The sequence below is a fragment of the Aplidium turbinatum genome, chromosome 3 (genome assembly GCF_918807975.1).
Source record: "Aplidium turbinatum chromosome 3, kaAplTurb1.1, whole genome shotgun sequence".
NCBI lineage: Eukaryota > Metazoa > Chordata > Ascidiacea > Aplousobranchia > Polyclinidae > Aplidium > Aplidium turbinatum.
In genome coordinates, this window is record NC_137474.1 from 31,889,508 (window position 1) to 31,916,047 (window position 26,540).

Here is a 26,540-nt window from a genome sequence, read left to right on the forward strand (position 1 = left end):
GTTAAGTGTAAAGTTATTGTAAATTGTAAGCTACAAAGCTTGCAATAATTTGGGATAACCTGTTGGTGTACATTTTCCTCTTCCTCTGGCTTTATTCTTACTTCCAGTGGGGTCGCTGGTGTAGATTGGAGTCATCCACCTCATTCAGTCAGCGGAATTTTCTTCTTTCACTCCTACTATTTTCATATCTTCTGTCACACAATTTCTCCACCTTTTTTCGGCATTTCTCGCTTTCTTTTATCAACATGCAATTGTTTTATTCTTTTTTCGATAAAATCTTCGTCTGTCCTTACGACGTGAACCAACCATTTAAGGCGTGTCTCTCTCAGCTTAACTTCCAGCTTTCCGACTTGCATTCTTTCTCTGATGATTTCATTTTTCTCTCTGTCCTAGCCTACTTTGTCAACTCCAGAAACCATCGCAACTGTTTGATTCCTGCCACTTGTATTTCCCTTGCTTGTGTTTTCGTCCTGCCTACTGTCTGCGTCCAATACATCATTGCTAGTCTAACATTCTTTCTACAGTTTCCACTTCAGCTTTCTTGGCACCTTTCTGTCACACATGGCTCCTGATATTTTTTTCTTCCAATGCTCCCAATCCTGCCTGGCATCCTGCCTGGCCCCGGGTTCAATCAACTGCATCTCCAACGTTTGTTGTATATTTGAATTTTAAATGCATTATCTTGCAGACGACTTGTTGATTTGGTGTTGCTTTTTCAACAGAATTTTTGAGAAAAGAATACGATCCAGACATAAAATTAATCTACTGGAATGCAGACGGAAGCCCACTTGTAAGTAATCCAGAATTTGACCAAAAAAAGCAAACACCTATTGCTTATATATCATGCATATGAATGTGCTTAAGTTCACAAAATGTCAACAGCTGAAAAATTCTGGAGATACCAGGAATTGAACCCGGGGCCTCACACATGCAAAGCGTGCGCTCTACCACTGAGCTACATCCCCACATCCGACGAAGATGGGATTCGAACCCATGCGTGCAGAGCACAATGGATTAGCAGTCCATCGCCTTAACCACTCGGCCACCTCGTCTTCCATAATACAGTGAGACTACCAACAAATTCTTACATTCAATGTTTTCAAAGTTCTTTGTAAGTTAAGTGTAAAGTTATTGTTAATTGTAAGCTACAAAGCTTGCAATAATTTGGGATACCCTGTTGGTGTACATATTCCTCTTCCTCTGGCTTTATTCTTACTTCCAGTGGGGTCGCCGGTGCAGATTGGAGTCATCCACCTCGTTCAGTCAGCATGATTTTCTTCCTTCACTCCTACTATTTCCATATCTTCTGTCACACAATTTCTCCACCTTTTTTCGGCATTCCTCGCTTTTTTTATCGACTTGCAATTGTTTTATTTTTTTTTCGATAAAATCTTTGTCCGTCCTTGCGACGTCACCCAACCATTTAAGGCGTGTCTCTCTCAGCTTATCTTCCAGCTTTCCGACTTGCATTCTTTGTCTGATGATTTCATTCTTCACTTTGTTCTACTCTGTCAAACCCAGAAACCATCGCAACAGTTTGATTCCTGCCACTTGCATTTCCCTTTCTTGTGTTTTCGTCGTGGCTATTGCCTGCGTCCAATACATCATTGCTAGTCTTATATTCTTTTCATAGTTTCCTCTTCAGCTTTCTTGGCGTCTTTCTGTCACACATGGTTCCTGTTATTTTCTTCCATGCTCCCCATCCTGCCTGGCATCTGTCACCTCTCTGTTGCTCGTTCGGTTTTCATGAACTGTCGAACCAAAAGCATTAAATTTGTTAAAACCTTTGTGGGTAATGTTAAACTTGAATGTCCTCATCAATCACTTTTATATGATTACAAAAAAGGCTTATTTCTAAAAATTCCTTACGAACATGTCCAGTTGCGCGTTTGATTTGCTTTTCTAAGAATAGTTTTCATTTTGAAAAAACATCTCAAAAAGTAACAATTGCATTGGATTTTTCCAATATGGTGCAAGGCGAGGTAGCGAGGTGGTTAAGGCGATGCACTGCTGATCCATTGTGCTCTGTACGGGTGGGCTAGAATAATATCTTCGTCAAAGGTGGGCGGGGATGTAGCTCAGTGGTAGAGCGCACGCTTCGCATGTGTGATGCCCCGGGTTCAATCCCCGGCATCTCCAACTTTTGTTGTATATTTAAATTATAAATGCATTATCATGCAGACGACTTGTTGATTTGGTGTAGCTTTTTAACAGAATGTTTGATAAAAGAATAAGATCCAGATATAAAATTAATCTACTGGAATGCAGACGGAAGCCCACTTGTAAGTAATCCAGAATTTGAGCAAAAAAACAACAAACACCTCTTGCTTATACATCATGCATATGAATTTGCTTAAGTTCACAAAATGTCAACAGCTGAAAATTTCTGGAGATACCAGGAATTGAACCCGGGGCTTCACACATGCAAAGCGTGCGCTCTACCACTGAGCTACATCCCCACATCCGACGAGGATGGGATTCAAACCCATGCGTGCAGAGCACAATGGATTAGCAGTCCATCGCCTTAACCACTCGGCCACCTCGTCTTCCATAATACACTGAGAGTACCAACAAATTCTTACACTCAACGTTTTCAAAGTTCTTTGTAAGTTAAGTGTAAAGTTATTGTAAATTGTACTCTACGAAATCGGAGTGTCTAGGGAGCTGACTTTGTTCAGCCCTCATCCTATGGAGATGCCTCAACGTGGTGTAGAGGTGAACCCAGGCTGAAAACTAGGCTCATTCCTAGCAACTCCTGGGGCTAATAGACACACGTAAAAGTCCCCAACGGCAATCTCTTTTTGGCAGAAGAGGGCAATGTCTGACGGCAGGCATCTTGTAAGGCGGGCCTCAATGAACAAAGCACCCGGCAGCCCATTGCAACCGGTTTCCCTGAATCTGCACGTTCCGATTTTATTGGACCGCAGTAGACATGGAGCTGGCCAAGAGTGTGTGCGTAGCCCTCGCGTAGTCACGACCACCTTAAACAGCCACACAAGCGAATGGCCTTTGTCTCAATTTGGACCAAGACCGAACAAAGCCCAATGGCGATGATATTACGGGTAACGGGGGCAGGCTTGGTAGAGCTGGAAGCCTCCATCCCGGTCTCACACATTGGCGGCGGATCTATGATGATCGTCTCCCAATGAACTGCGGTGACATTGGGTTCCGGTAATAAGACCCGTGTCTGGGCTGGCCTATCTAGGATTTCCCGCAGCCCACCCCACATGGGGAAGCCCCTAGAAAAGGTGGGATAAACATCGGACACCGCAAATCTCATCTGGCCAGCTTGCCGCGGCTGGCAGATTACCCAAATAGCGGTCGACCTACACATATAGGCCTACCTATGAATACTAAGCTACCTTTCACAGTGGGTGCTTGAAACGTCCTTACACCACAAGACAAAAGCAACAATGACCGACCAGAAAGTCGCACAGCTTTGGTATGTAAAGAACTTGCACGCTTCAACATCGATGTGGCAGCTCTCAGCGAGACCAGATTTGCTGGAGAGGGTAGTATAAGAGAAAATGAATCTGGCTACACCATCTTTTGGAAAGGAAAGAGCACTGACGAGCCGCGCATTCATGGTGTAGGTTTTGCTATCTGTTCCCAGCTTGTAAACCAACACAATCTTGTCCCAAGTATAATCAATGAACGAATGATGGCGATAAGAATTCCACTCACCAAGAAACGCTACCTCACCCTGATCTCAGTCTATGCTCCAACACTCATATCTGAAGGTGAAGACAAAATCTCCTTTTATAACCAGCTCACACATACTATTCAAAAAGTTCCTTATCTAAACAAACTTGTTGTGCTAGGTGACTTCAATGCCAGAGTTGGCAGGGACCATCACATGTGGAAGAGTGTCATAGGCTATCATGGTAATGGGAAATGCAATGCAAACCGAAAACTTCTGCTGGGTCTTTGTGCTGAACAAAATCTAATCGTAACAAACACTCTTTTCCAATTGCCTCACCGTCGTAAGACTACATGGAGACACCCTCGCTCCAAGAAATGGCACACCCTTGACTATGTCCTCACAAGAACAAAAGACCGAGAAGATGTGAAACTCACACGCTCTATGCCAGGAGCAGATGACTGCTGGACAGATCATCGCCTTCTGATATGCCGCCTGAACATTGAAATCCGTAAACCAAGTAGACTACTTCTCTTACCTTGGTAGCATACTTTCAACAGCACCAACATGTGCAAAGGATTTTGAACAACGTATAAAAGCAGCTCACTGTGCCTATGGAAGACTTAACCATCATGTTTTCCACAACCATGCTATATCTATCCGCACAAAAATTATGGTCTTCCGGGCAGTCGTTCTATCTACCCTTCTCTATGCTTGTGAAACTTGGACATTATACCGCCGTGACATCAAACGTCTTGAAAGTTTCCAGCAAAGAAAACTGAGGCAAATGCTAGGTACTCGTTGGGAAGATTATCTTACCAACGATGCAATCCTTGATCGCGCAAGGCTGCCCAGTTTAGAAGCCACCATATTGCAACACCGCCTTCGCTGGACAGGGCATGTCATACGAATGGACCCAACGAGACTTCCACGAATAATGCTTTATGGTGAACTAGAGACAGAAAAGAGACCCCCCGGAAGACCAAAAATGAGATACAAAGATCAGCTGAAAGTCTCCCTCAACCATGCTAACATTGATCTGGATTCATGGGAACTACTTGCTAGTGACAGATCACTTTGGAGAAAAAGAATTAGGGAAGGCACAGAAATTTTTGAAAAAAACAGGATACAAAAAGCCCAAGAAAAACGAAACACTAGAAAAGAAAAGCTAAATCTACCACGTCCCCACCCTCCATACAATGTGACTTTTGCCCACGTCTATTCCATCATAGACTGGGCTTCCAAAGCCACATACGACATCACCATCCAAAACCAAATTCAACTTGAAGACGAAACCAATGCTCGGACACGAGCTGAAGCCGACGATTGTAAATTATAAGCTACAAAGCTTGCAATAGTTTGGGATACCCTGTTGGTGTACATTTTCCTCTTCCTCTAGCTTTATTCTTACTTCCAGTGGGGTCGCCGGTGCAGATTGGAGTCATCCACCTCATTCAGTCAGCAGGATTTTCTTCTTTCACTCCTACTATTTCCATATCTTCTGTCACACAATTGAAGGGTCTAGTGCAAAAGGGAGGTATGTCAATTTTTACCAAATTTGAGTTAAGCACGCCAGGAAGTTCATGAGCCTGCTGCGCGTCTTGTGCAAAAAGGCCGTATGTGTATCTTGAGAAATGAAGGAGATAGGCGAAGGAAAAAGGGGGTCTGTCACATAATTTTTTTATCATTTCAGCGCAAAAAGATATATGTCTGACATATATCTTTACTGCAAGCAAGAAATCGCAATAATTGAACATATAACCAGCAAATCCTAGCTTATCCAAGCAAAGCATTCTCGAAATGATTTGTTTTTTATTGGAAACATTATCTCGTGTTCAATGAAGTGTTGCAAGCAGCTCATTTTCCAGCACGTGAGGCTATAGGCTCTTGATAGAAGTGAAGAAACCCAGTGTCATGGATTAGAAACATCACAAAGAGGGGGCGCAATGCTGGGGAGTTAAAGCAAGTATGTGAAGATCAGCTTTGCCCTGAGAAATGTAGGTTGAAGTGCTCCTCAAAGATCGATTATTAGGTAAGGCATCAACTTTTCACAGACTTTTATTGAAAAAGTTATGAAGCACAGCAGCACATTCTATTTGAATGCATCGAAAACTTCTTTCCTCGACATAAAAAAAGAGCAGTAAAACATCATGCGATGTCATTCCGATACACGGTTAAAGTAGCTACGAATAAAAATAACCACATGAAAGAAGCATACGTGTACAAAAGAGCATTGACTAAAATTTATGTGCTTAGCCGATAAAAGAATAGATTTTATCAATGCTCAAATAAAAAAGGGAACTGTAAGTCCGAAACCTGATGGAAGAGGAAAGCATGCACACAGAACAAACAGGATCCCAGAAGCAGTAGTGGATAATGTTAAAAATCATATAGCATCATTTCCAACTGACGAATCACACTACAGTCGAATGCAAAACCCATTTCGAAAATATTTACCGCCTCATTTGAGCATATCCAGGATGTACCAGGAATACCTTGATAAGTTACCGAAGAAAGAAAACGATGACATGTTTGTTAAAGAAGGATATTAGGCTACATATTGCGTGAGAAAAATGCAGCAGAAGAAATGAAAAAGGACAGAGAAGAAGCAAGAACCAATCCCGGAATCGTTTTTATAAGTTTTGACCTACAACAAGCAATGCCTCTCCCAAAAATATCTACATCTGTTGCATTTTATTTGAGACAACTTTGGATGTAGGAACTTCGGAGTTCATTTGATCCAAAAAAATGATGGTTCGAGTAATGTGGAAGAAAACGGATTCATGCACTCTTGGGTAGAGAATGAAGGAAGCAGAGTGTCGAACGAGATCATCTCATCTTTCTATGCTTTTATGTTAGAAGCTGAGGTACACGGTGACACGCTAATAGCTTGGTCGGATTCCTGTGGACGTCAGAACAAAAACTTCTATGATGGCTTTCTGGCACTTTCTTGTTCAAACAGAAAGATTCAAAAAAGTTTTTCATAAATTTCTGATTGTTGGGCATAGCTACATGGACTGCGACAGAGACTTTGATCTCATTGAGAAGCAGCTAAGAAAACATCAGCACATATACTTGCCAGAGCATTATAGAACTACCATGCGGGACACAAAACATCCCAACAAATTCCGTGTCTATGACATGGCAAACTGTTTTTATGACTTTAAACTGCTGCCTGAACAACTTGGACTATACTTAAAAGGAGCAAGAATACCTGCAAGGAAGAATTCTCCGTTCAGAACGTTAGTGTGATGTTTATCAAAAAATTCAGCACAACTTGCTATAAAAACGATTTTGAAGATGAAGAATGGAAATCTCGGGATATTAAGCATAAAAGAAAAATTGCTGATTTCAACATTGATTCCCTTAGGTTGCACCAAAACTACTCACGTGGAATTTCCAGTAAAAAGTTTGCAGATATCCAGAAGCAAATGCCTTTTGTTCCTTACCAACATCACTGGTTCTAACAGCAATTCGTACAAAGTGATGCAGAAAAATTTGAAGAATAGGATGGCCGTAAAAGATCCAAACAACTTAAACGAACTTTTTTAAAACAGCCTAAGCAGGAAATAGATTGTCTCTTTGCTTTGTTCTTGAAATCCTGTTCTTGAGTATGACATATCTCCTTTCATGTGAATAAATTGTTGTGCAAAAAGGTGGTATGTCATTTATTGACCAACATAAAGACACTCAACTTGTTTTCAAACAACAATAAACTGTACTGGCACACTTCAACAACCATTAGGGACTGACACATTACCATGAAAATTAGTATAATGCCAAGAAAAGAGCAAGGTACAACGATATACTTTAACCTTCATTTTCTCAAATATGCTATTTTTGACATATCTCGATTTTGCTCTAGGCCCTTCAATTTCTCCATCTTTTTTCGGCATTACTCTCTTTCTTTAATCAACTTGAAATTGTTTTAATTTTTTTTCGATAAAATCTTTGTGTGTCCTTACGACGTGACCCAACCATTTAAGGCGTGTCTCTCTCAGCTTATCTTCCAGCTTTCCGACTTGCATTCTTTCTCTGATGATTTCATTATTTACTTTGTCCTACTTTGTCAACCCCAGAGACCATCGCAACAGTTTTATTCTTGCCACTTGCATTTCCCTTTCTTGTGTTTTCGTCATGGCTACTGCCTGTGTCCAATGCATCATTGCTAGTCTTACATTCTTTTTACAGTTTCCTCTTCAGCTTTCTTGGCACCTGTCTGTCACACATGGCTCCTGTTATTTTCTTCCAATGATCCCCATCCTGCCTGGCATTTGTCACCTCTTTGTTGCTCGTTGCGTTCTCATGAACTGTCGAACAAAAAACATTAAATTTGTTAAAACCTTTGAGGGTAATGACTTGAATATCCTCATCAATCACTTTTTTTTTTGAATACAAAAAAGGCTTATTTCTAAAGATTCCTAACGAACATGTCCATTTGCACATTTGGTTTACTTTTCTAGGATTCGTCGTCATTTTGTAAAAACATCTCAAAAAAGTTACAATTGCATTGAATTCTTCCAATATGGTTCAAGGCGAGGTAGCGAGGTGGTTAAGGCGGTAGCCACTTTAACAAGTCGAAATTCTGCCACTGAAATTGACTAGAATGCAACCGCCAACCAATCATAAGCTACGGTTAAAGTGACGTAAAAATTGGCGAAAAGAAGATGATAGAAAGCAAATTAAGTGATGGATTTTTTGTCAGCTGGTTGGCTTAGGGGTTAGGGTTAGGGCTAGAAAGTAGTCATTTCATTGACGCGTGTTCGATTCTCACCACTGCTATTGCTCTTTTTCTTCTGTAATTACCAAATAAAGTTCAAAACAAGCATTAACTCTCTGGATGAATGCTAGAAGCGTCACAATTGGACGGTAGCCTCTTATAACACGGTCTGATTGGTTGGCGGTTGCATTGTAGTCAATTTCAGTGGCAGAGTTTCGACTTGTTAAAGTGGCTACCGGTTAAGGCGATACACTGCTGATTCATTGTGCTCTGTACGGGTGGGCTAGAATAATATCCTCGTCAAAGGTGGGCGGGGATGTAGCTCAGTGGTAGAGCGCACGCTTCGCATGTGTAATGCCCCGGGTTCAATCCCCTGCATCTCCAACTTTTGTTGTATATTTAAATTATAAATGCATTATCTTGCAGACGACTTGTTGATTTGGTGTAGCTTTTTAACAGAATGTTTGAGAAAAGAATACGATCCAGATATAAAATTAATCTTTTGGAATGCAAACGGAAGCCCACTTGTAAGTGATCCAGAATTTGAGCAAAGAAAAACAAACACCTTTTGCTTATACATCATGCATATGAATTTGCTTAAGTTCACAAAATGTCAACAGCTGAAAAATTCTGGAAATACCAGGAATTGAACCCGGGGCCTCACACATGCAAAGCGTGCGCTCTACCACTGAGCTACATCCCCACTTTCGACGGGATAGAATTCGAACCCATGCGTGCAGAGCACAATGGATTAGCAGTCCATCGCCTTAACCACTCGACCACCTCGTCTTCCATAATACAGTGAGAGTAGCAACAAATTCTTACATTCAATGTTTCCAAAGTTCTTTGTAAGTTAGGTGTAAAGTTATTGTAAATTGTGCGCTACAAAGCTTGCTGCAATAGTTTGGGATATCCTGTTGGTGTACATTTTCCTCTTCCTCTAGCTTTATTCTTACTTCCAGCGGGGTTGCTGGTGCAGATTGGAGTCATCCACCTCATTCAGTCAGCAGGATTTTCTTCTTTCACTCTTATTATTTCCATATCTTCTGTCACATCATTTCTCCATCTTCTTTTCGGCATTCCTCGCTTTTTTTTATCAACTTGCAATTGTTTTATTCTTTTTTCGATAAAATCTTCGTCTGTCCTTGCGACGTGAACCAACCATTTAAGGCGTGTCTCTTTCAGCTTATATTCCAGCTTTTCGACTTGCATTCTTTCTCTGATGATTTCATTCTTCACTTTGTTCTACTTTGTCAACCCCAGAGACCATCGCAACAGTTTTATTCCTGCCACTTGTATTTCCCTTGCCTGTGTTTTCGTCATGGCTACTGCCTGCTGCGTCCCATGCATCATTGCTAGTCTTACATTCTTTTCATAATTTCCTCTTCAGCTTTCTTGGCGTATTTCTGTCACATATGGCTCCTGTTATTTTCTTCCATGCTCCCCATCCATCCTGGCATTTGTCACCTCTTTGTGGCTCGTTCCGTTTTCATGAACTGTCGAACCAAAAGCATTAAATTTGTTAAAACCTTTGTGGGTAATGTTAAACTTGAATGTCCTCATCAATCACTTTTACTTGATTACAAAAAAGGCTTATTTCTGAAGATTCCTTACGAACATGTCCAGTCGCGCATTTGATTTACTTTTCTAAGATTAGTTGTCATTTTGAAAAAACATCTCAAAAAGTAACAATTGCATTGGATTCTTCCAACATCGTGCAAGGCGAGGTAGCGAGGTGGTTAAGGCGATACACTGCTGTCTGCTGATACATTGTGCTCTGTATGCATGTGCTCGAATCATATTATCCTCGTCGAAGGTGGGCGGGGATGTAGCTCAGTGGTAGAGCGCACGCTTCGCATGTGTGAGGCCCCGGGTTTAATCCCCGGCATCTCCAACTTTTGTTGTATATTTAAATTATAAATGCATTATCTTGCAGACGACTTATTGACTTGGTATTGCTTTTTCAACAGAATGTTTGAGAAAAGAATACGATCCAGATATAAAATTAATCTTCTGGAATCAGTGGCGCCGGCAGGGGGGGACAGGCGGGGCAGCTGCCCCAATGTTTTGGGCATCATCTTTTTAATTTTTTTTTTTTTTTATTAAATCATATTAATATTATTTTTTTATTATTTGGATCCCAACCTCAAGTAATTCAACTCAAGTTGCAAGGGGGGGAGAGGGGGGGGGTAAAAGCTTTCTCTTTAAAAAAAAGTATGGAAAACCTTGATGAGTAAATTGTACAGTAGATAAAAAGATTTTCTTCAGAAGCAAAGATATAGACTTTTTAAAGTTTTAACTAACCTCACATTGATGTAGAAAAATAACAACCTGTTAAATTTTTGATATCTCACACTCCCATGACTTCCTCCGCGCGCATTTTGGCATTGGTTGCTTGCAGTGATTCTTTCACTTAAACAAAACGTTTTGTTTCAGCAGTTTTGAATTGTTTGATTCTTAAGTTGTAAAGGAGACTCAATTTCTCCAATATTTATCATTTATGTTTCTTCTTTAATCTCAGCAGAGTATATAACTTGTAAAAGTTTTTCATCCATACGACGTCATGAATGAAATTATATCTCAAATCGGCGTAATGACGTGACATCATCTAAACATTTTACCGAATAATAAATTAACAAATTCGATCGTCAAAAGTGGTTTGGTGGTGGTAAATATTACGTAATGAAAAAAATGTGATAAGGTTGGAAGACATGACGTCATGTATTTTCAATACAAATTGAAGTTTAAAATTTATTCTTTTGTTCATAGTCGTAATCCACCTTCAAAGCGGTACTACAAAGAACAATTTTCGATAAGGGGGGCATCAAGAATAAGTCGACATGACTTTTAACCCTTAGAAGGTTGGGATCCTGGAGTCTTGCTCAGTTTGGGGGGTGGCTGTCGATTCTTCTTATGCTTTAGGAGTGATGTCTCTGTTATTTTGGCACGGTTTTAAAATTTGCGATTCACTTTGTAAAAGTATTCACGCTGAGCATATCCGAAAATTAAAACTATGTGAATTTTAGAACTGCTCATATACGTTGAAATGTTGAGGTCAGTTATGAGTGTAATTTGTAGCGTGAGTTTACACATTATTTTTTGGTAGAGTAATGAATAACGTGCATTGTAATGTTGTGATTAATTTTTTTTTACATTATTTTACATACAGCCAATGCCCTTCACGCTGTGAAACAGTTAGGATTAACGAGACATGGGCCAAATTAATTACTTTCATCTATGTCTCTAAAACAAAGTTTGCCTAATTTTAAACGAAACTGCATTAAAAGAGCGAGTTTTGCCAATACCAAACATTCAAATATCTCAGTCTGGAATTAGCAACAAGAAAACATAGAGACTTAGCTTTATTTCCGAAAAATGCCGAAGAAAACATGATCTTATCCTTTTGCTATGCCACCGGACAGCACCATTTTACAGAAATATTCATACCCACAATTTTGTTGAAAATGCTCTCAGAATGCACCAAACTGAAAGTAATTTTTCAAAATTTTCTGGGGGAGCCCTCCAGACCCCCCGCCGCTATGTGTCGCCTACGGCGAGCACGCCATCGGGCTTCGCCCGCCGGCTGTCAACACCCCCCTTTTCAAAATTTTTGACTAAGCTACTGTCTTGCACTGTCAATATTTTGCCCCCCTATTGTTGAAGGTCTGACGGCGCCACTGTCTGGAATGCAGAAGGAAGCCCACTTGTAAGTGATCCAGAATTTGAGCAAAAAAACACCTTTTGCTTATACATCATGCATATGAATTTGCTTAAGTTCACAAAATGTCAACAGTTGAAAAATTCTGGAGATACCAGGAATTGAACCCGGGACCTCACACATGCAAATCGTGCGCTCTACCACTGAGCTACATCCCCACTTTCGACGAAGATGGGATTCGAACCCATGCGTGCAGAGCACAATGGATTAGCAGTCCATCGCCTTAACCACTCGGCCACCTCGTCTTCCATAATACAGTGAGAGTACCAACAAATTTTTACATTCAATGTTTACAAAGTTCTTTGTAAGGTGTAAAGTTATTGTAAATTGTAAGCTACAAAGCTTGCAATAATTTGGGATAACCTGTTGGTGTACATTTTCCTCTTCCTCTGGCTTTATTCTTACTTCCAGTGGGGTCGCTGGTGTAGATTGGAGTCATCCACCTCATTCAGTCAGCAGAATTTTCTTCTTTCACTCCTACTATTTTCATATCTTCTGTCACACAATTTCTCCACCTTTTTTTCGGCATTTCTCGCTTTCTTTTATCAACATGCAATTGTTTTATTCTTTTTTCGTAAAAAATCTTCGTCTGTCCTTCGGACGTGAACCAAGCATTTAAGGCGTGTCTCTCTCAGCTTATCTTCCAGCTTTCCGACTTGCATTCTTTCTCTGATGATTTCATTTTTTACTTTGTCCTAGCCTACTTTGTCAACCCCAGAGACCATCGCAACTGTTTGATTCCTGCCACTTGTATTTCCCTTGCTTGTGTTTTCGTCCTGTCTACTGCCTGCGTTCAATACTTCATTGCTAGTCTAACATTCTTTCTACAGTTTCCACTTCAGTTTTCTTGGCACCTTTCTGTCACACATGGCTCCTTTTTTTTCTTCCAAGCTCCCAATCCTGCCTGGCATCCTGCCTGGCCCCGGGTTCAATCAACTGCATCTCCAACTTTTGTTGTATATTTAAATGTTAAATGCTTTATCTTGCAGACGACTTGTTGATTTGGTGTTGCTTTTTCAACAGAATTTTTTAGAAAAGAATACGATCCAGATATAATATTAATCTTCTGGAATGCAGAAGGAAGCCCACTTGTAAGTAATCCAGAATTTGACCAAAAAAGCAAACACCTCTTGCTTATACATCATGCATATGAATGTGCTTAAGTTCACAAAATGTCAACAGCTGAAAAATTCTGGAGATACCAGGAATTGAACCCGGGGCCTCACACATGCAAAGCGTGCGCTCTATCACTGAGCTACATCCCCACTTTCGACGAGGATGGGATTCGAACCCATGCGTGCAGAGCACAATGGATTAGCAGTCCATCGCCTTAACCACTCGGCCACCTCGTCTTCCATAATACAGTGAGACTACCAACAAATTCTTACATTCAATGTTTACAAAGTTCTTTGTAAGGTGTAAAGTTATTGTAAATTGTAAGCTACAAAGCTTGCAATAATTTGGGATAACCTGTTGGTGTACACTTTCCTCTTCCTCTGGCTTTATTCTTACTTCCAGTGGGGTCGCTGGTGTAGATTGGAGTCATCCATCTCATTCAGCCAGCAGGATTTTCTTCTTTCACTCCTTCTATTTGTATATCTTCTGTCACACAATTTCTCCATCTTTTTTGGCATTCCTCGCTTTCTTTTATCAACATGCAATTGTTTTATCCTTTTTTCGATAAAATCTTCGTCTGTCCTTGCGACGTGACCCAACCATTTAAGGCGTGTCTCTCTCAGCTTATCTTCCAGCTTTCCAACTTGCATTCTTTCTCTGATGATTTCATTTTTCATTCTGTCCTAGCCTACTTTGTCAACCCCAGAGACCATCGCAACTGTTTGATTCCTGCCACTTGTATTTCCCTTGCCTGTGTTTTCGTCGCGGCTACTGCCTGCGTCCAATGCATCATTGCTAGTCTAACATTCTTTTTACAGTTTCCACTTCAGTTTTCTTGGCACCTTTCTTTCACACATGGCTCCTGTTTTTTTCTTCCAAGCTCCCAATCCTGCCTGGCATCCTGCCTGGCCCCGATTCAATCAACTGCATCTCCAACTTTTGTTGTATATTTGAATTTTAAATGCATTATCTTGCAGACGACTTGTTGATTTGGTGTTGCTTTTTCAACAGAATTTTTGAGAAAAGAATACGATCCAGATATAAAATTAATCTTCTGGAATCAGTGGCGCCGGCAGGGGGGGGACAGGCGGGGTAGCTGCCCCAATGTTTTGGGCATCATCTTTTTAATTTTTTTTTTTTTATTAAATCATATTAATATTATTTTTTTAATATTTGGATCCCAACCTCAAGTAATTCAACTCAAGTTGCAAGGGGGGGAGAGGGGGGGGTAAAAGCTTTCTCTTTAAAAAAAAGTATGGAAAACCTTGATGAGTAAATTATACAGTAGATAAAAAGATTTTCCTCAGAAGCAAAGATATAGACTTTTTAAAGTTTTAACTAACGTCACATTGATGTAGAAAAATAACAACCTGTTAAATTTTTGATATCTCACACTCCCATGACTTCCTCCGCGCGCATTTTGGCATTGGTTGCTTGCAGTGATTCTTTCACTTAAACAAAACGTTTTGTTTCAGCAGTTTTGAATTGTTTGATTCTTAAGTTGTAAAGGAGACTCAATTTCTCCAATATTTATCATTTATGTTTCTTCTTTAATCTCAGCAGAGTATATAACTTGTAAAAGTTTTTCATCCATACGACGTCATGAATGAAATTATATCTCAAATCGGCGTAATGACGTGACATCATCTAAACATTTTACCGAATAATAAATTAACAAATTCGATCGTCAAAAGTGGTTTGGTGGTGGTAAATATTACGTAATGAAAAAAATGTGATAAGGTTGGAAGACATGACGTCATGTATTTTCAATACAAATTGAAGTTTAAAATTTATTCTTTTGTTCATAGTCGTAATCCACCTTCAAAGCGGTACTACAAAGAACAATTTTCGATAAGGGGGGCATCAAGAATAAGTCGACATGACTTTTAACCCTTAGAAGGTTGGGATCCTGGAGTCTTGCTCAGTTTGGCGGGGCTGTCGATTCTTCTTATGCTTTAGGAGTGATATCTCTGTTATTTTGGCACGGTTTTAAAATTTGCGATTCACTTTGTAAAAGTATTCACGCTGAGCATATCCGAAAATTAAAACTATGTGAATTTTAGAACTGCTCATATACGTTGAAATGTTGAGGTCAGTTATGAGTGTAATTTGTAGCGTGATTTTACACATTATTTTTTGGTAGAGTAATGAATAACGTGCATTGTAATGTTGTGATTAATTTTTTTTTACATTATTTTACATACAGCCAATGCCCTTCACGCTGTGAAACAGTTAGGATTAACGAGACATGGGCCAAATTAATTACTTTCATCTATGTCTCTAAAACAAAGTTTGCCTAATTTTAAACGAAACTGCATTAAAAGAGCGAGTTTTGCCAATACCAAACATTCAAATATCTCAGTCTGGAATTAGCAACAAGAAAACATAGAGACTTAGCTTTATTTCCGAAAAATGCCGAAGAAAACATGATCTTATCCTTTTGCTATGCCACCGGACAGCACCATTTTACAGAAATATTCATACCCACAATTTTGTTGAAAATGCTCTCAGAATGCACCAAACTGAAAGTAATTTTTCAAAATTTTCTGGGGGAGCCCCCAGACCCCCCGCCGCTATGTGTCGCCTACGGCGAGCACGCCATCGGGCTTCGCCCGCCGGCTGTCAACACCCCCCTTTTCAAAATTTTTGACTAAGCTACTGTCTTGCACTGTCAATTTTTTGCCCCCCTATTGTTGAAGGTCTGACGGCGCCACTGTCTGGAATGCAGAAGGAAGCCCACTTGTAAGTGATCCAGAATTTGAGCAAAAAAACACCTTTTGCTTATACATCATGCATATGAATTTGCTTAAGTTCACAAAATGTCAACAGTTGAAAAATTCTGGAGATACCAGGAATTGAACCCGGGGCCTCACACATGCAAATCGTGCGCTCTACCACTGAGCTACATCCCCACTTTCGACGAAGATGGGATTCGAACCCATGCGTGCAGAGCACAATGGATTAGCAGTCCATCGTCTTAACCACTCGGCCACCTCATCTTCCATAAAAGAGTGAGAGTAGCAACAAATTCTTACATTCAATGTTTTCAAAGTTCTTTGTAAGTTAAGTGTAAAGTTATTGTAAATGGTAAGCTACAAAGCTTGCTGCAATAGTTTGGATAACCTGTTGGTGTACATTTTCCTCTTCATCTGGCTTTATTCTTACTTCCAGTGGGGTCGCCGGTGCAGATTGGAGTCATCCACCTCATTCAGTCAGCAGGATTCTCTTCTTTCACTCCTACTATTTCCATATCTTCTGTCACACAATTTCTCCGTCTTTTTTTCGGCATTCCTCGCTTTCTTTTATCAACTTGCAATTGTTTTATTTTTTTTTCGATAAAATCTTCGTCTGTCCTTACGACGTGAACCAAGCATTTAAGGCGTGTCTCTCTCAGCTTATCTTCCAGCTTTCCGACTTGCATTTTTTTGGTCGTCGTCGTCGTCGTGTGAGCGTCTAGGGCCGTGGGTCTATCCTTTTACAACCCCAAATTCACGATGTTCCCGGACTACGCTGGAAGGCAACTAGAGAGCAGCCAGTCTTTGGTTTCATCATCCATGACACGCACACCTTCCACTCCATTAGCTGGCTTGAAGATGGAGCAGTCATTGATGATGTGGTCTGCGGTCTGTTCCTCGGCACCACATTCACAGGAGGAGGAAGAAGCCATTCCCCATTGGTGCATGGTTGAGCGGAAAAGCCGGACGCCCGTACAGAGACGGTTAAGGCGTACCCATGCCTGTCTTGGTAGTGTTAGACCGATGGGGCGTGTGTCGGCGTTGGGGATGAACGAATGGAGTCTGGTGGCGGTTGACTTCCATTCAGAATTCCATTTATGGTTCGCCCAAGCAGGCGCAGATATGTCTTGTACATCAGTTTCGTTAATAAGAAGTTGAGCGGCTGGCACGAATGGGTGTCTTGATTTCAGTCGACGGGGGTGTTCGTTTGGGAGAGCAGAGATCTTGTGGTGGTGAAGGTGGTTAGGCTCCAGTGCCTGTCGACAGAGGGGCTTCTTTGCGACGAAGCTCAGTGGGTTGGATGTCAGCGAAAATGGGGAGATTGTTCAATGGTGTGGGACGCAGGCATCCGGTCACTGTGCGCAGGGCACTGTTTATGGCAGTGAGCACCGCGGCACCAAACAGGTGCATAGTAGCCTACTCTGCTGAAGAGTAGACAAGGGCTAAGGCTGCTATACGCAAAGTGTCAGCCCTCGCCCCCCAGCTAAAGCCTTCCAGGCGCTTGAGTAGCGCAGCGCGGGATGTGAGTTTCTTGCGCAGTGACACCAAACGGTGGCGGTATGTTAGCGATCTGTCCAGTGTCACCCCAAGATATCTTGTTCTGGGCAGAAGGACAGAGATTTGACGTTGTTCTGGACGTGTAGCTTACGATCATATTTCCGATTATGGAAGTGGAAAGCTGCTGCCACAGTTTTGGTATCGCTGAGTTTCAGTCGCCAGTTCTGGAGATAGGCTGAGAGAGTTTTCATGTCCTGGATCAAGGTGACTTCTAGATTTTCCCACGACTTTGTGAAGTGGAGAATTGCCAGATCGTCCGCATAAGCGTATTTTGCGGAGACCGTAGTTGGCAGGTCGTGGGTGTAGATGTTGAAAAGAAGTGGAGCCAGGACCGATCCCTGTGGGACGCCGTTTTTCAGGCGTCTCAGTCTGCTTCGCTGTGAGCTACCGGTGGTGAGGGTGAAGCTTCGATTCCTGACAAGTTCCATAATCATACGAACCATATGTCGGTTAGGAAGCAGGCGAAGCAGCTTGCAAGCAAGGCCGCGATGCCATACGGTGTCATAGGCAGCTGTAAGATCTAGAAAGACAGCGCCGGCCTTCTTTTTTGCCTCAAAGCAATTCTCGATGTCTTGGGTTAAGAGTGCGACCTGATCTACGGTGGATTTTCCGCGCCGAAACCCAGCTTGCTCTTTTGGAAGGAGCGGGTCGATGATTGGGTTGACGCGTGCGTAGATCAGTCTTTCGGTGATGATTTCATTATTTACTTTGTCCTACTTTGTCAACCCCAGAGACCATCGCAACAGTTTTATTCCTGCCACTTGCATTTCCCTTGCTTGTGTTTTTATCATGACTATTGCCTGCGTCCCATACATCATTGCTAGTCTTACATTCTTTTCATAGTTTCCTCTTCAGCTTTCTTGGCACCTTTCTGTCACACATGGCTCCTGTTATTGTCTTCCATGATCCCCATCCTGCCTGGCACTTGTCACCTCTCTGTGGCTTGTTTCGTTTTCATGAACTATCGAACCAAAAGCATTGAATTTGTTAAAACCTTTGAGAGTAGGCTAATATTAAATTTAAATGTCCTCATCAATCACTTTCACTTGATTACTGAAAAGGCTTATTTCTAAAGATTCCTTACGAACATGTCCATTTGCGCATTTGATTTACTTTTCTAAGATTCGTCGTCATTTTGAAAAAAACATCTCAAAATGTAACAATTGCGTTGGATTCTTCCAATATCGTGCAAGGCGAGGTAGCGGGGTGGTTAAGGCGATACACTGCTGATACATTGTGCTCTGTATGCGTGGGCTCGAATCCCATCCTCGTCGAAAGTGGGGATCTAGCTCAGTGGTAGAGCGCACGCTTTGCATGTGTGAAGCCCCGGGTTTAATTCCAGGCATCTACAACTTTTTAATACAATTTTGGTAAAGAGGTTACTTTCTTCAGCCACAGACATATACAACCAAGTTTTGGTAAAGAGGTTACTTTCTTCAGCCACAGACATATACAACCAAGATATACTCGTTGTATATGGTTGTATATGTCTACAACTTTTGTTGTATATTTAAATTATAAATGCATTATCATGCAGACGACTTATTGATTTGGTGTTGCCTTTTCAACAGAATGTTTGAGAAAGGAATATGATCATCCTGATACAGAATTGATCTTCTGGAATGCTTAATGAAGACCATTTGCAAGTAATTTAGGGCTTGATTAAAAAATAACAATTACCTTTTACACATATATCATGCTGTAGGTAAGGCTATGGTCATTTTTACGTACCAACTTTTGTAAGATCTTGCAAGGCATGCCCCAGTCATAAGATGGCTACCGTCCAATTGTGACCGATGTAGGGGCGTGTTGTCACAATTTTTTTTTTTACAAAAATTTGATTTTCTTGAAATCCTTTTGCGGTTAAAAAGTTTAACTAGTGGCAAAAGGAAGTGTAAGTGGACAGTGTACGAATGATATAACCAAATCACTTGCATTGTATATAGCAAAAGCACAAATCGAAAAACCCCAAACATGTGACAACACGCCCCGGTTTGCCTTATAAGATAAATGGACAATGCAAAACTTCATGTCCAAAACAGCAAAGGTGGAAAGGGGGGTGTGAGCTTACCCCCCGGATAATTTTGACAAATGTGTTGTTGGTTTTGCCCCTTTTTAAGCATTTTTGGCACAATAACGTTGTTTTTTATCAAGATGCACAAATTGTAGTAACCATAGGTCGCTTTGTGAGCTTTGTAACCAAATCCATACAATCAAAATTGGATTGGGTTTAAAGGTTTGGTTTAAAATATAATTTACCATTTCAAAAAAGATTCATTCAAGACCACAGAAGGATTTCAATAATAAATGTCTTGAAAACTTGTAGCCTATAACCTAGTAGGCTATAGTGTAGGCTTTCATTAGGCCAAAAATTCGCAAGTCTACATAAGGTGTGCTGGCCTTCGCTTCATCTATATTCTATAATAATTTATAGTGTCTTTGCCGCTCGTCTCACTTCATAGCCTATCTCCATTAACACTGCAATTGATCATTTTAATTGTAATTTAACTGGGCTATTTGAATGAGCAATGTTTACTATTAATGTTAATTTTTTTTTGCGGTACGCAGAAAACCTTTTACTCCCTTAATCCACTTATAAAACTATGCATGCCCATTGCCCAACATAGCTGATTAGCCTAGGTAAATAAAATACAGTTGAGCCAGCAAGGCGAGTGAAATTTTTCTGCAATAATGAAACAAAAATCCGTATTACATGTTACCGTACATGTGAAATCACAAGCCTAAAAACGTTGCACGAACTAAATATGCGTGGGTCCCTAGATGGAGGTGGGCCCCCAGCCGGGGGTTAGAGAAGTAGTAAATACGGCCTTGCATGATTTAAGCTATTGACTATATAGAGCTTCTGTAGCAGTATTTTGTTTTATGTTAAATAGTGAAAAAATATTAAACAGACTAAAATGAGCGGGCCCTTAAACAACCGTTGGCTCAGGCTGGGGGGCATAGAGGGCGGTTATTACGGTCCTGGTAGGTGTTTTTTGCCATTTGTGTTGTGTTTGGTTGTTTTACCTGAATGCCTCAACAATCACTTTCACTTCGTTATCAAAAAAGCTGTCTTCCAAGGAGATGCTTGAAGCATTGGGTAATTAATCGAAATATTTCTTTCATTGCTTACAAGCAATCAAATACGTATCAGGAAGCGCAAATTAAGGCATCTTGGTTTTGAGAGTAGGGTGCGTTTAGAAAATGTGGTGACCGATTTTATATTTGTATTGTATTTATTTCCATATAAAAACTACTTTTAATCAGATACCGTACCGTAACTCAAAAATCAACCAACGCTTTCCAGTCAAGCGTCACCAGCAATAAATTTGCAAAAACTGTACGAATTAATCTAATACGTAGCCTACACGCCGTAGCCTGCAGTAATCCATTGGCCTCAAGTTTTCACTTTTTAAGACATGTAACGAAAATGTGGAATCGTTTGGAAAGAAAAGACCATTCTCATGCTCAGTCGTAAGTTCGAATCTCATCAATGTTATAAGAAACGATTGGAAGCAAAGCGCATGCTCTGCATGTGTGAGGGTCCGCTTTCCGTCGCGGATATCTCCATTCTCCAATCTTCTGCCATCGTTTGAAACAATGCGTCGTAGTTTTATATGAAAAGAGTTTTGTTCATTAGATTAGAGCTGAATTGAGATCAAATTAATAAGGATGCTCTTTTTTTGATATATTAAAATAGTAAAATATACACAGTAGCATTAATGCAGTAGCGAAGATTTAATATCTCTCAATTTGACATTCATACAAGTTCTCGTCATCCACTTTGCTAGAAAAGATAGAGTCTTCAAAGCGACAGTTTTGATAGTGAGGTAGCTTGTGTTCTTCTATCCCCCAACCAACTTCAAACATAGCTTCGATTGTTTCGGACATGCTTCTGGAAACAAAAACCACAATGACTGGTAAACTAGCCTAATCACGTGGGCTACAAGTAAGAAGTCGGAATGAGGGTATGTTAAGTTAATGAGACATGCCTTCGTAAGTTTAATGTCAATTGCTCTAGTGATCATTGCGAAGGAAATTAGGCCAGGGCAGACTCCACAACTTTGAGGCATCAATTGCAGACAAAAATATGGTTGGCTGCTGGTCTTAAACTTTTTATAAACTTTAATCTTATGAAGTATTGTAGCCTATGTTTTTATGACAGTTTTGTCTCATTTTTTAAAGTAGGCTATACGCGGATTGATTAAAAACGTTTTTGTCAGTCGTCGTTTTTTTCAAATTTTTTTTACGTTTTTTGTAGGCTACTATTTCTAATCGTTTCATACAATTTTTCAAGTAAGCACTGTTTTCATTTATCATAACAAAGACCTGCAAAAGAAAGTGTTGAATAAGTCTATGGCGGCTAAACAACTTATCATAAATTAGTTTGCTGCAGCTTTGGCTAAGTTAATTCTGTAAGTCAGAAGTGTGGTGGCATGCTCAGCAAATGGTAGCCTACCGATGAACCACCCAACTTCAAGTGCTACCAATGATGAGGATGAAAACTGTTTGGTCTCAGCGGTAATTATGTTTAACAGTCAACTTCCTTTGTTGCTTGTCTTAATTTCTTTTATTAGTTTGTTTGTTTATTTCGTTCCTGTCATTTTTTTCATTGCTTATAGTTTACATAGTATATTATTGTAATGTATAATGAGTATTATACGAAGTAGCTTACGAGTATTTTGATGTTCTTTAAAGTCTTATGTGAATCTACAGTCTAGACTCTAGTCTAGAGACTCTGGTCCAAAGGTGGGCAAACTGCGACTCGCCGACAAGTTTTTTGTGGCTCTTCTAGTTGAATAGTAATATCCCAAATTGAGAAAGTGTTGTTACCTCATAACTTATAAGTTAATATCAGACACAGATCATATAGTTTTAAGTTTCCAAAACAAAGTCAAGGTTTTTTGAAGGGAAATGATGTAGAAAAAATCTGTCATTTCTCCAGTGTCAGAATGAGAACAAATGCTTTCCTGAAAAGGCAAGTTCAGATGACCAAGTGGTAAAATACAAAAATAAATTGCAAGGACTAGGCCTACGAGGAGTTTCAAATCAGATTTTCAATAGCTAACACCAATTTTTGATATCCTTGCAAATCGATTCAATGCTAATGTGGTCAGTGATAGGGTTATCCAGTTCATCAACCGTTTGTTATAAACACTGTAGAAATAGAACTAATTGAAATGCAAGAAAACATGGCTCTAAAAAATTCCAGGAATGCCACTGTACAGTTAAATTTTGGAGAAAAGATCCCTCCCTAGGTTCCAGAGTGTAAAAGACCAGTGTAGGTTACAACATTTCTGTTTTTAGCAGAATATAACTGATTGTTTTGTAAAAGTCAAAACGTGCAATCCCAACAAATGACTATTTGGGAAAATTATTTTATACAGCTCTGCACATCGTCCAAATTTACAGAGATTAGCAAATTCAATAAAAAACTAATATTGTGGTTGTTGATTTTGATTTATGTTTTAAGTTATTTGACGTAAAGCTAGCATTGTTTGCCTATTTTACTGGCACTAGCCTTTATATTTTGCGGCTCGCGGTGTTTATAGTTTTTGACAAGTGGCTCGTTTATTGAACAAGTTTGCCCACCTCTGGACTGGTCGACTGATACAAGTTAACTGATCGATAACAAAAAAGGTAGACAATACCATGTAAAATAATGATCTAGAAAAAATTTAAATCTAAAAAGAAAAGGCAAATGGCAATATAATCTATAATATATAATCTATAATAATAAATGGCAGATCATACTATGTATGTAGCCTATGCAAAGGTGGGTAGGCTATAACTACTTTGCAGTGATTATCTACTTCGTCACTTTTTTTAAATTTCGGTAGGCTGCTAAAGGCGTTACGTTTTCGCAGAGCTAGTGTAAGCACCGATACGTTTTCGCAGAGCTAGTGTAAGCACCGATACGTTTTTGCAGAGCTATTGTAAGCACCGATACGTTTTTGCAGAGCTATTGTAAGCACCGATACGTTTTTGCAGTAACTAGGCTACTGTTTTCATTTAAACGTAGTGGGATAAACGCTCCATTTGTTTCAAGTGTAATTCTGTCATCGGTTACTCTTATTCATCCGCCATGCTTAATCGAAAGATGACGATGCAGCATGTGAGAAAGTGAAAGCAGAAAAAGGTTCCGATATTAGGCTACTACTGTATAGGAATTACAATCTACGTCGATGCCAAGAAATGGAAGATAACTAACCACCAACTTCTGAAGACATGTGTTTGGTGCATTGTTGCAGTCTCATCAAACGTTAGTATTGGAAGAGATTTTTTTTTGTCGAGGTACTTATTTCAAAGAAGATTAAATTGTTCCAGAACAAAGACACCGAAAGTCTTTTCATTAAAGTATAGGTTATAACATTTCCATGTCCACGGATGATGCGGCAAAGAGACTGACTTTTCTCTCAGAAAAGACTGGCTAAAGCCAATGCAAGTAGCACTCATAGCCTACTTTAAAATGTTTTACGTGAAAAGGGTTTAAAATTTGGACGTTGAATAGATGTTGTAAGCGAAAATTGTTTGCAAGTATTAGTATTTTTGCCATCATTCGACCTATTGCTGTTTGATGGCAGCAAAACTGCACATTGATGTTTTTCAACTAATATTCTATCATGCTTCTTTACACATTTATTGACCTACCGTTTTTCTTTTGTCTTGAAAAATATTGCGATTAGCAAGTGATCCAAGTCTTTTGTCAAAGGGTAAATTTCTTTTACCACTGACGATGAAGCATCTGATGCTTTTCTTTCCAGATCTCTGGGAAAATTTCTACGCGTTGCATAAGATCCAGGGTTGTCCACGACTTTGTACACTTTCATCAGAAGATGATTTAAACTTTTTGGGTCTTTTTTCAACGCTGCATACTCTGGGCAAGTATTTGTAGCTTTCTTCCATAAAACGGAACCAGAAACACAAAAGACAATGAGGATCGATAACGCCCAAAAATCCAATTCTTTTGTCACTATCATTTTATCTTCAGGTGACAGTAGATTTGGTGCTAGAAAGGCCATGCTGAATAGATCCGAAGCTTGCCTCTGTTTGATGGCTTCATCACAATAAGGATAAGAATAATACTCGTTGTATCCCGACTCTGTGTACGATTTGTAGTTGCTCCTATTAAATTGACGAGGAAGGCAGTGTTTCAACTAAAAAAGAAATAGGTTTCAAATTCTACATTGATTTAGTTTCAAAGAAAAAACCTAAGTGTAGCTTTTTATCAGAAATTGCATTTATCTTTTATTTCTTAAAAACGTTCTTGTGGAACGAATGATGTCTTTCAACAGCATTAAATATTAATATCTGTTTTGCATTTGCATTTTCTTACAATAGCCTATCTCATGAAAAGGATAATCATAAAAAAAAAATGCATTTGCAACAGAAATGGCTAACATAACATCAAGAGTAGATTTACTACACAAATAGCCCACATTACGCCGGATGTGGAAGCACGTTATACATTGTAATAATATTTTACTTGTTTTACATGCTAACTTCTTTACTGTAAAACCATGATTGATGGCTACCTATTAAATGTGAGTCTAAAATTTGTGGATTTGATTTTCAAAATAACATTCTAATGTCTAGCGCTACGCAGTCGGTAATATGTGTAAAAAGTTGTTTGAACCTTTTTGAGAATCCGAAGATTCAAAAGTACTCGAACAAACAGTGTAGCAGCCTCATTTTTTTAGTTATAGATCGATTTCGCTATCACAGCATCCTCAGTATGATCATATCAATAGCTCTTGACATGATCATACTGAGGTTGCTGTGATAGCGAAATCGATCTGTGATTAAAATATGACGCTAGTTGGTCTACCCTACACTGTTTGTTGCATTGAGTAACAAAGCTTATAGTAGGCTAATGCTACGAGACAGTCAACCGCTTCAAGTGGACAATTTGCTGGGTTTGTTCACAAAAGCAAAAAGTTTTATGGATCAATTTCTCGAATAAAGTAGCCTACGTAACCTAACCTATTTAAGTTACATGTGCGAAAAAACTGAATATTTATCGTTGCAAAAACTTAAATTATGTTAGACTACAAATTGGTTGGTGTTCACCTTACTAAAGCTTTGGCCAATGTTGAGAGCTTTATCGAAGTTTGTCACTTTAACCCGGCATTGTCGAAAGGAGAGCATGGCAATATTATCAGGTTGAAGATCGCTATGCACCACACCCACTTTTTGATGCAAAAAGTTTAGACCATTTATCACCTGTCATGTGAAAGAATTTGGAATAAGATATTGCAATGTGACACTAGAGATGTGAAAAAGGTATTTTTGTAATAGCTTTTACCTTCAACCTTGTTGATTTTAGAAGATATCAATTCAATATTGTTCCAATATAATAAAGCCAACTCCCACTTACGTAGTGAGGCACCTGCAGCTAATAAGGCCCGGCCAGTAATAAGGCCCACCCCCTGGATCTCCGTTGTTACAAATCTTTTAAACAAAATTGGAAGCTCTGATTGCTGCTATGGTGAATTGAGACTAACTGGTAAAGTTTCACAGCCTAAAGTTGAGAACTTTTTGAGGTACGGAGTTACGGAAAATTGAAGTTTGGGGGGACTGAAATTGAGTGGTTTTATTAATTTTCACATATTTTAGACTGTTCTGCAGTTAACAAACCGCTTTGACTTCGGTTTTTTTGCATTTTATGTGAAAGATATGTGCATGCTGATGCAGTAAAACCAATAAATTTAAACTTTTTTTCTAATTAAAGCAAGACTGATAATGATGTTCAGACTAGGCTAATTTTGGTAATGAGGCCCATGGACCCCTGGGGTAACGTTGTGCACCCCTGGTTAAGAAAGTGAGGGTTAAAGACTTGAGTGACCTAAACAATTCTTGTTACACCACTAATCCAATTTGTTATTGCAATGGAAATACCATAATTTCATAATCAAAATACTTTGTCATCCCTACCATATCTAAAAACACCATGTCGCTTTTTAAAAAATGGAGCATGGGGCGGGAGAGGGAATAGTTGTCTGTGTATTTAATTATTAGTTATGTGCTTGTGTTGTCGATTAGAATTTGTTTTGT

The 26,540-nt window shown here is 39.7% G+C and overlaps 15 non-coding genes across 15 annotated transcripts; 3 read left to right on the forward strand and 12 right to left on the reverse strand.

Annotated features, from left to right (window-relative positions):
- Nucleotides 1-893: 893 nt before the first annotated feature.
- Nucleotides 894-965, reverse strand: Trnaa-ugc (transfer RNA alanine (anticodon UGC)). The gene has a single exon. It is a non-coding gene; the product is annotated as a tRNA-Ala (tRNA).
- A 5-nt stretch (nt 966-970) lies between these two features.
- On the reverse strand, nt 971-1,052 carry Trnas-gcu (transfer RNA serine (anticodon GCU)). The gene has a single exon. It is a non-coding gene; the product is annotated as a tRNA-Ser (tRNA).
- Nucleotides 1,053-2,067: 1,015 nt separating this feature from the next.
- On the forward strand, nt 2,068-2,139 carry Trnaa-cgc (transfer RNA alanine (anticodon CGC)). Its single transcript has one exon. It is a non-coding gene; the product is annotated as a tRNA-Ala (tRNA).
- A 248-nt stretch (nt 2,140-2,387) lies between these two features.
- Trnaa-ugc (transfer RNA alanine (anticodon UGC)) lies at nt 2,388-2,459 on the reverse strand. Its single transcript has one exon. It is a non-coding gene; the product is annotated as a tRNA-Ala (tRNA).
- A 5-nt stretch (nt 2,460-2,464) lies between these two features.
- On the reverse strand, nt 2,465-2,546 carry Trnas-gcu (transfer RNA serine (anticodon GCU)). The gene has a single exon. It is a non-coding gene; the product is annotated as a tRNA-Ser (tRNA).
- A 6,126-nt stretch (nt 2,547-8,672) lies between these two features.
- Nucleotides 8,673-8,744, forward strand: Trnaa-cgc (transfer RNA alanine (anticodon CGC)). The gene has a single exon. It is a non-coding gene; the product is annotated as a tRNA-Ala (tRNA).
- A 247-nt stretch (nt 8,745-8,991) lies between these two features.
- On the reverse strand, nt 8,992-9,063 carry Trnaa-ugc (transfer RNA alanine (anticodon UGC)). Its single transcript has one exon. It is a non-coding gene; the product is annotated as a tRNA-Ala (tRNA).
- Nucleotides 9,064-9,067: 4 nt separating this feature from the next.
- Nucleotides 9,068-9,150, reverse strand: Trnas-gcu (transfer RNA serine (anticodon GCU)). The gene has a single exon. It is a non-coding gene; the product is annotated as a tRNA-Ser (tRNA).
- Nucleotides 9,151-10,182: 1,032 nt separating this feature from the next.
- On the forward strand, nt 10,183-10,254 carry Trnaa-cgc (transfer RNA alanine (anticodon CGC)). Its single transcript has one exon. It is a non-coding gene; the product is annotated as a tRNA-Ala (tRNA).
- A 1,910-nt stretch (nt 10,255-12,164) lies between these two features.
- Nucleotides 12,165-12,236, reverse strand: Trnaa-ugc (transfer RNA alanine (anticodon UGC)). The gene has a single exon. It is a non-coding gene; the product is annotated as a tRNA-Ala (tRNA).
- Nucleotides 12,237-12,241: 5 nt separating this feature from the next.
- Trnas-gcu (transfer RNA serine (anticodon GCU)) lies at nt 12,242-12,323 on the reverse strand. The gene has a single exon. It is a non-coding gene; the product is annotated as a tRNA-Ser (tRNA).
- A 948-nt stretch (nt 12,324-13,271) lies between these two features.
- Trnaa-ugc (transfer RNA alanine (anticodon UGC)) lies at nt 13,272-13,343 on the reverse strand. The gene has a single exon. It is a non-coding gene; the product is annotated as a tRNA-Ala (tRNA).
- Nucleotides 13,344-13,348: 5 nt separating this feature from the next.
- Trnas-gcu (transfer RNA serine (anticodon GCU)) lies at nt 13,349-13,430 on the reverse strand. Its single transcript has one exon. It is a non-coding gene; the product is annotated as a tRNA-Ser (tRNA).
- A 2,604-nt stretch (nt 13,431-16,034) lies between these two features.
- Trnaa-ugc (transfer RNA alanine (anticodon UGC)) lies at nt 16,035-16,106 on the reverse strand. The gene has a single exon. It is a non-coding gene; the product is annotated as a tRNA-Ala (tRNA).
- A 5-nt stretch (nt 16,107-16,111) lies between these two features.
- On the reverse strand, nt 16,112-16,193 carry Trnas-gcu (transfer RNA serine (anticodon GCU)). Its single transcript has one exon. It is a non-coding gene; the product is annotated as a tRNA-Ser (tRNA).
- Between the last annotated feature and the right edge of the window lie 10,347 nt (nt 16,194-26,540).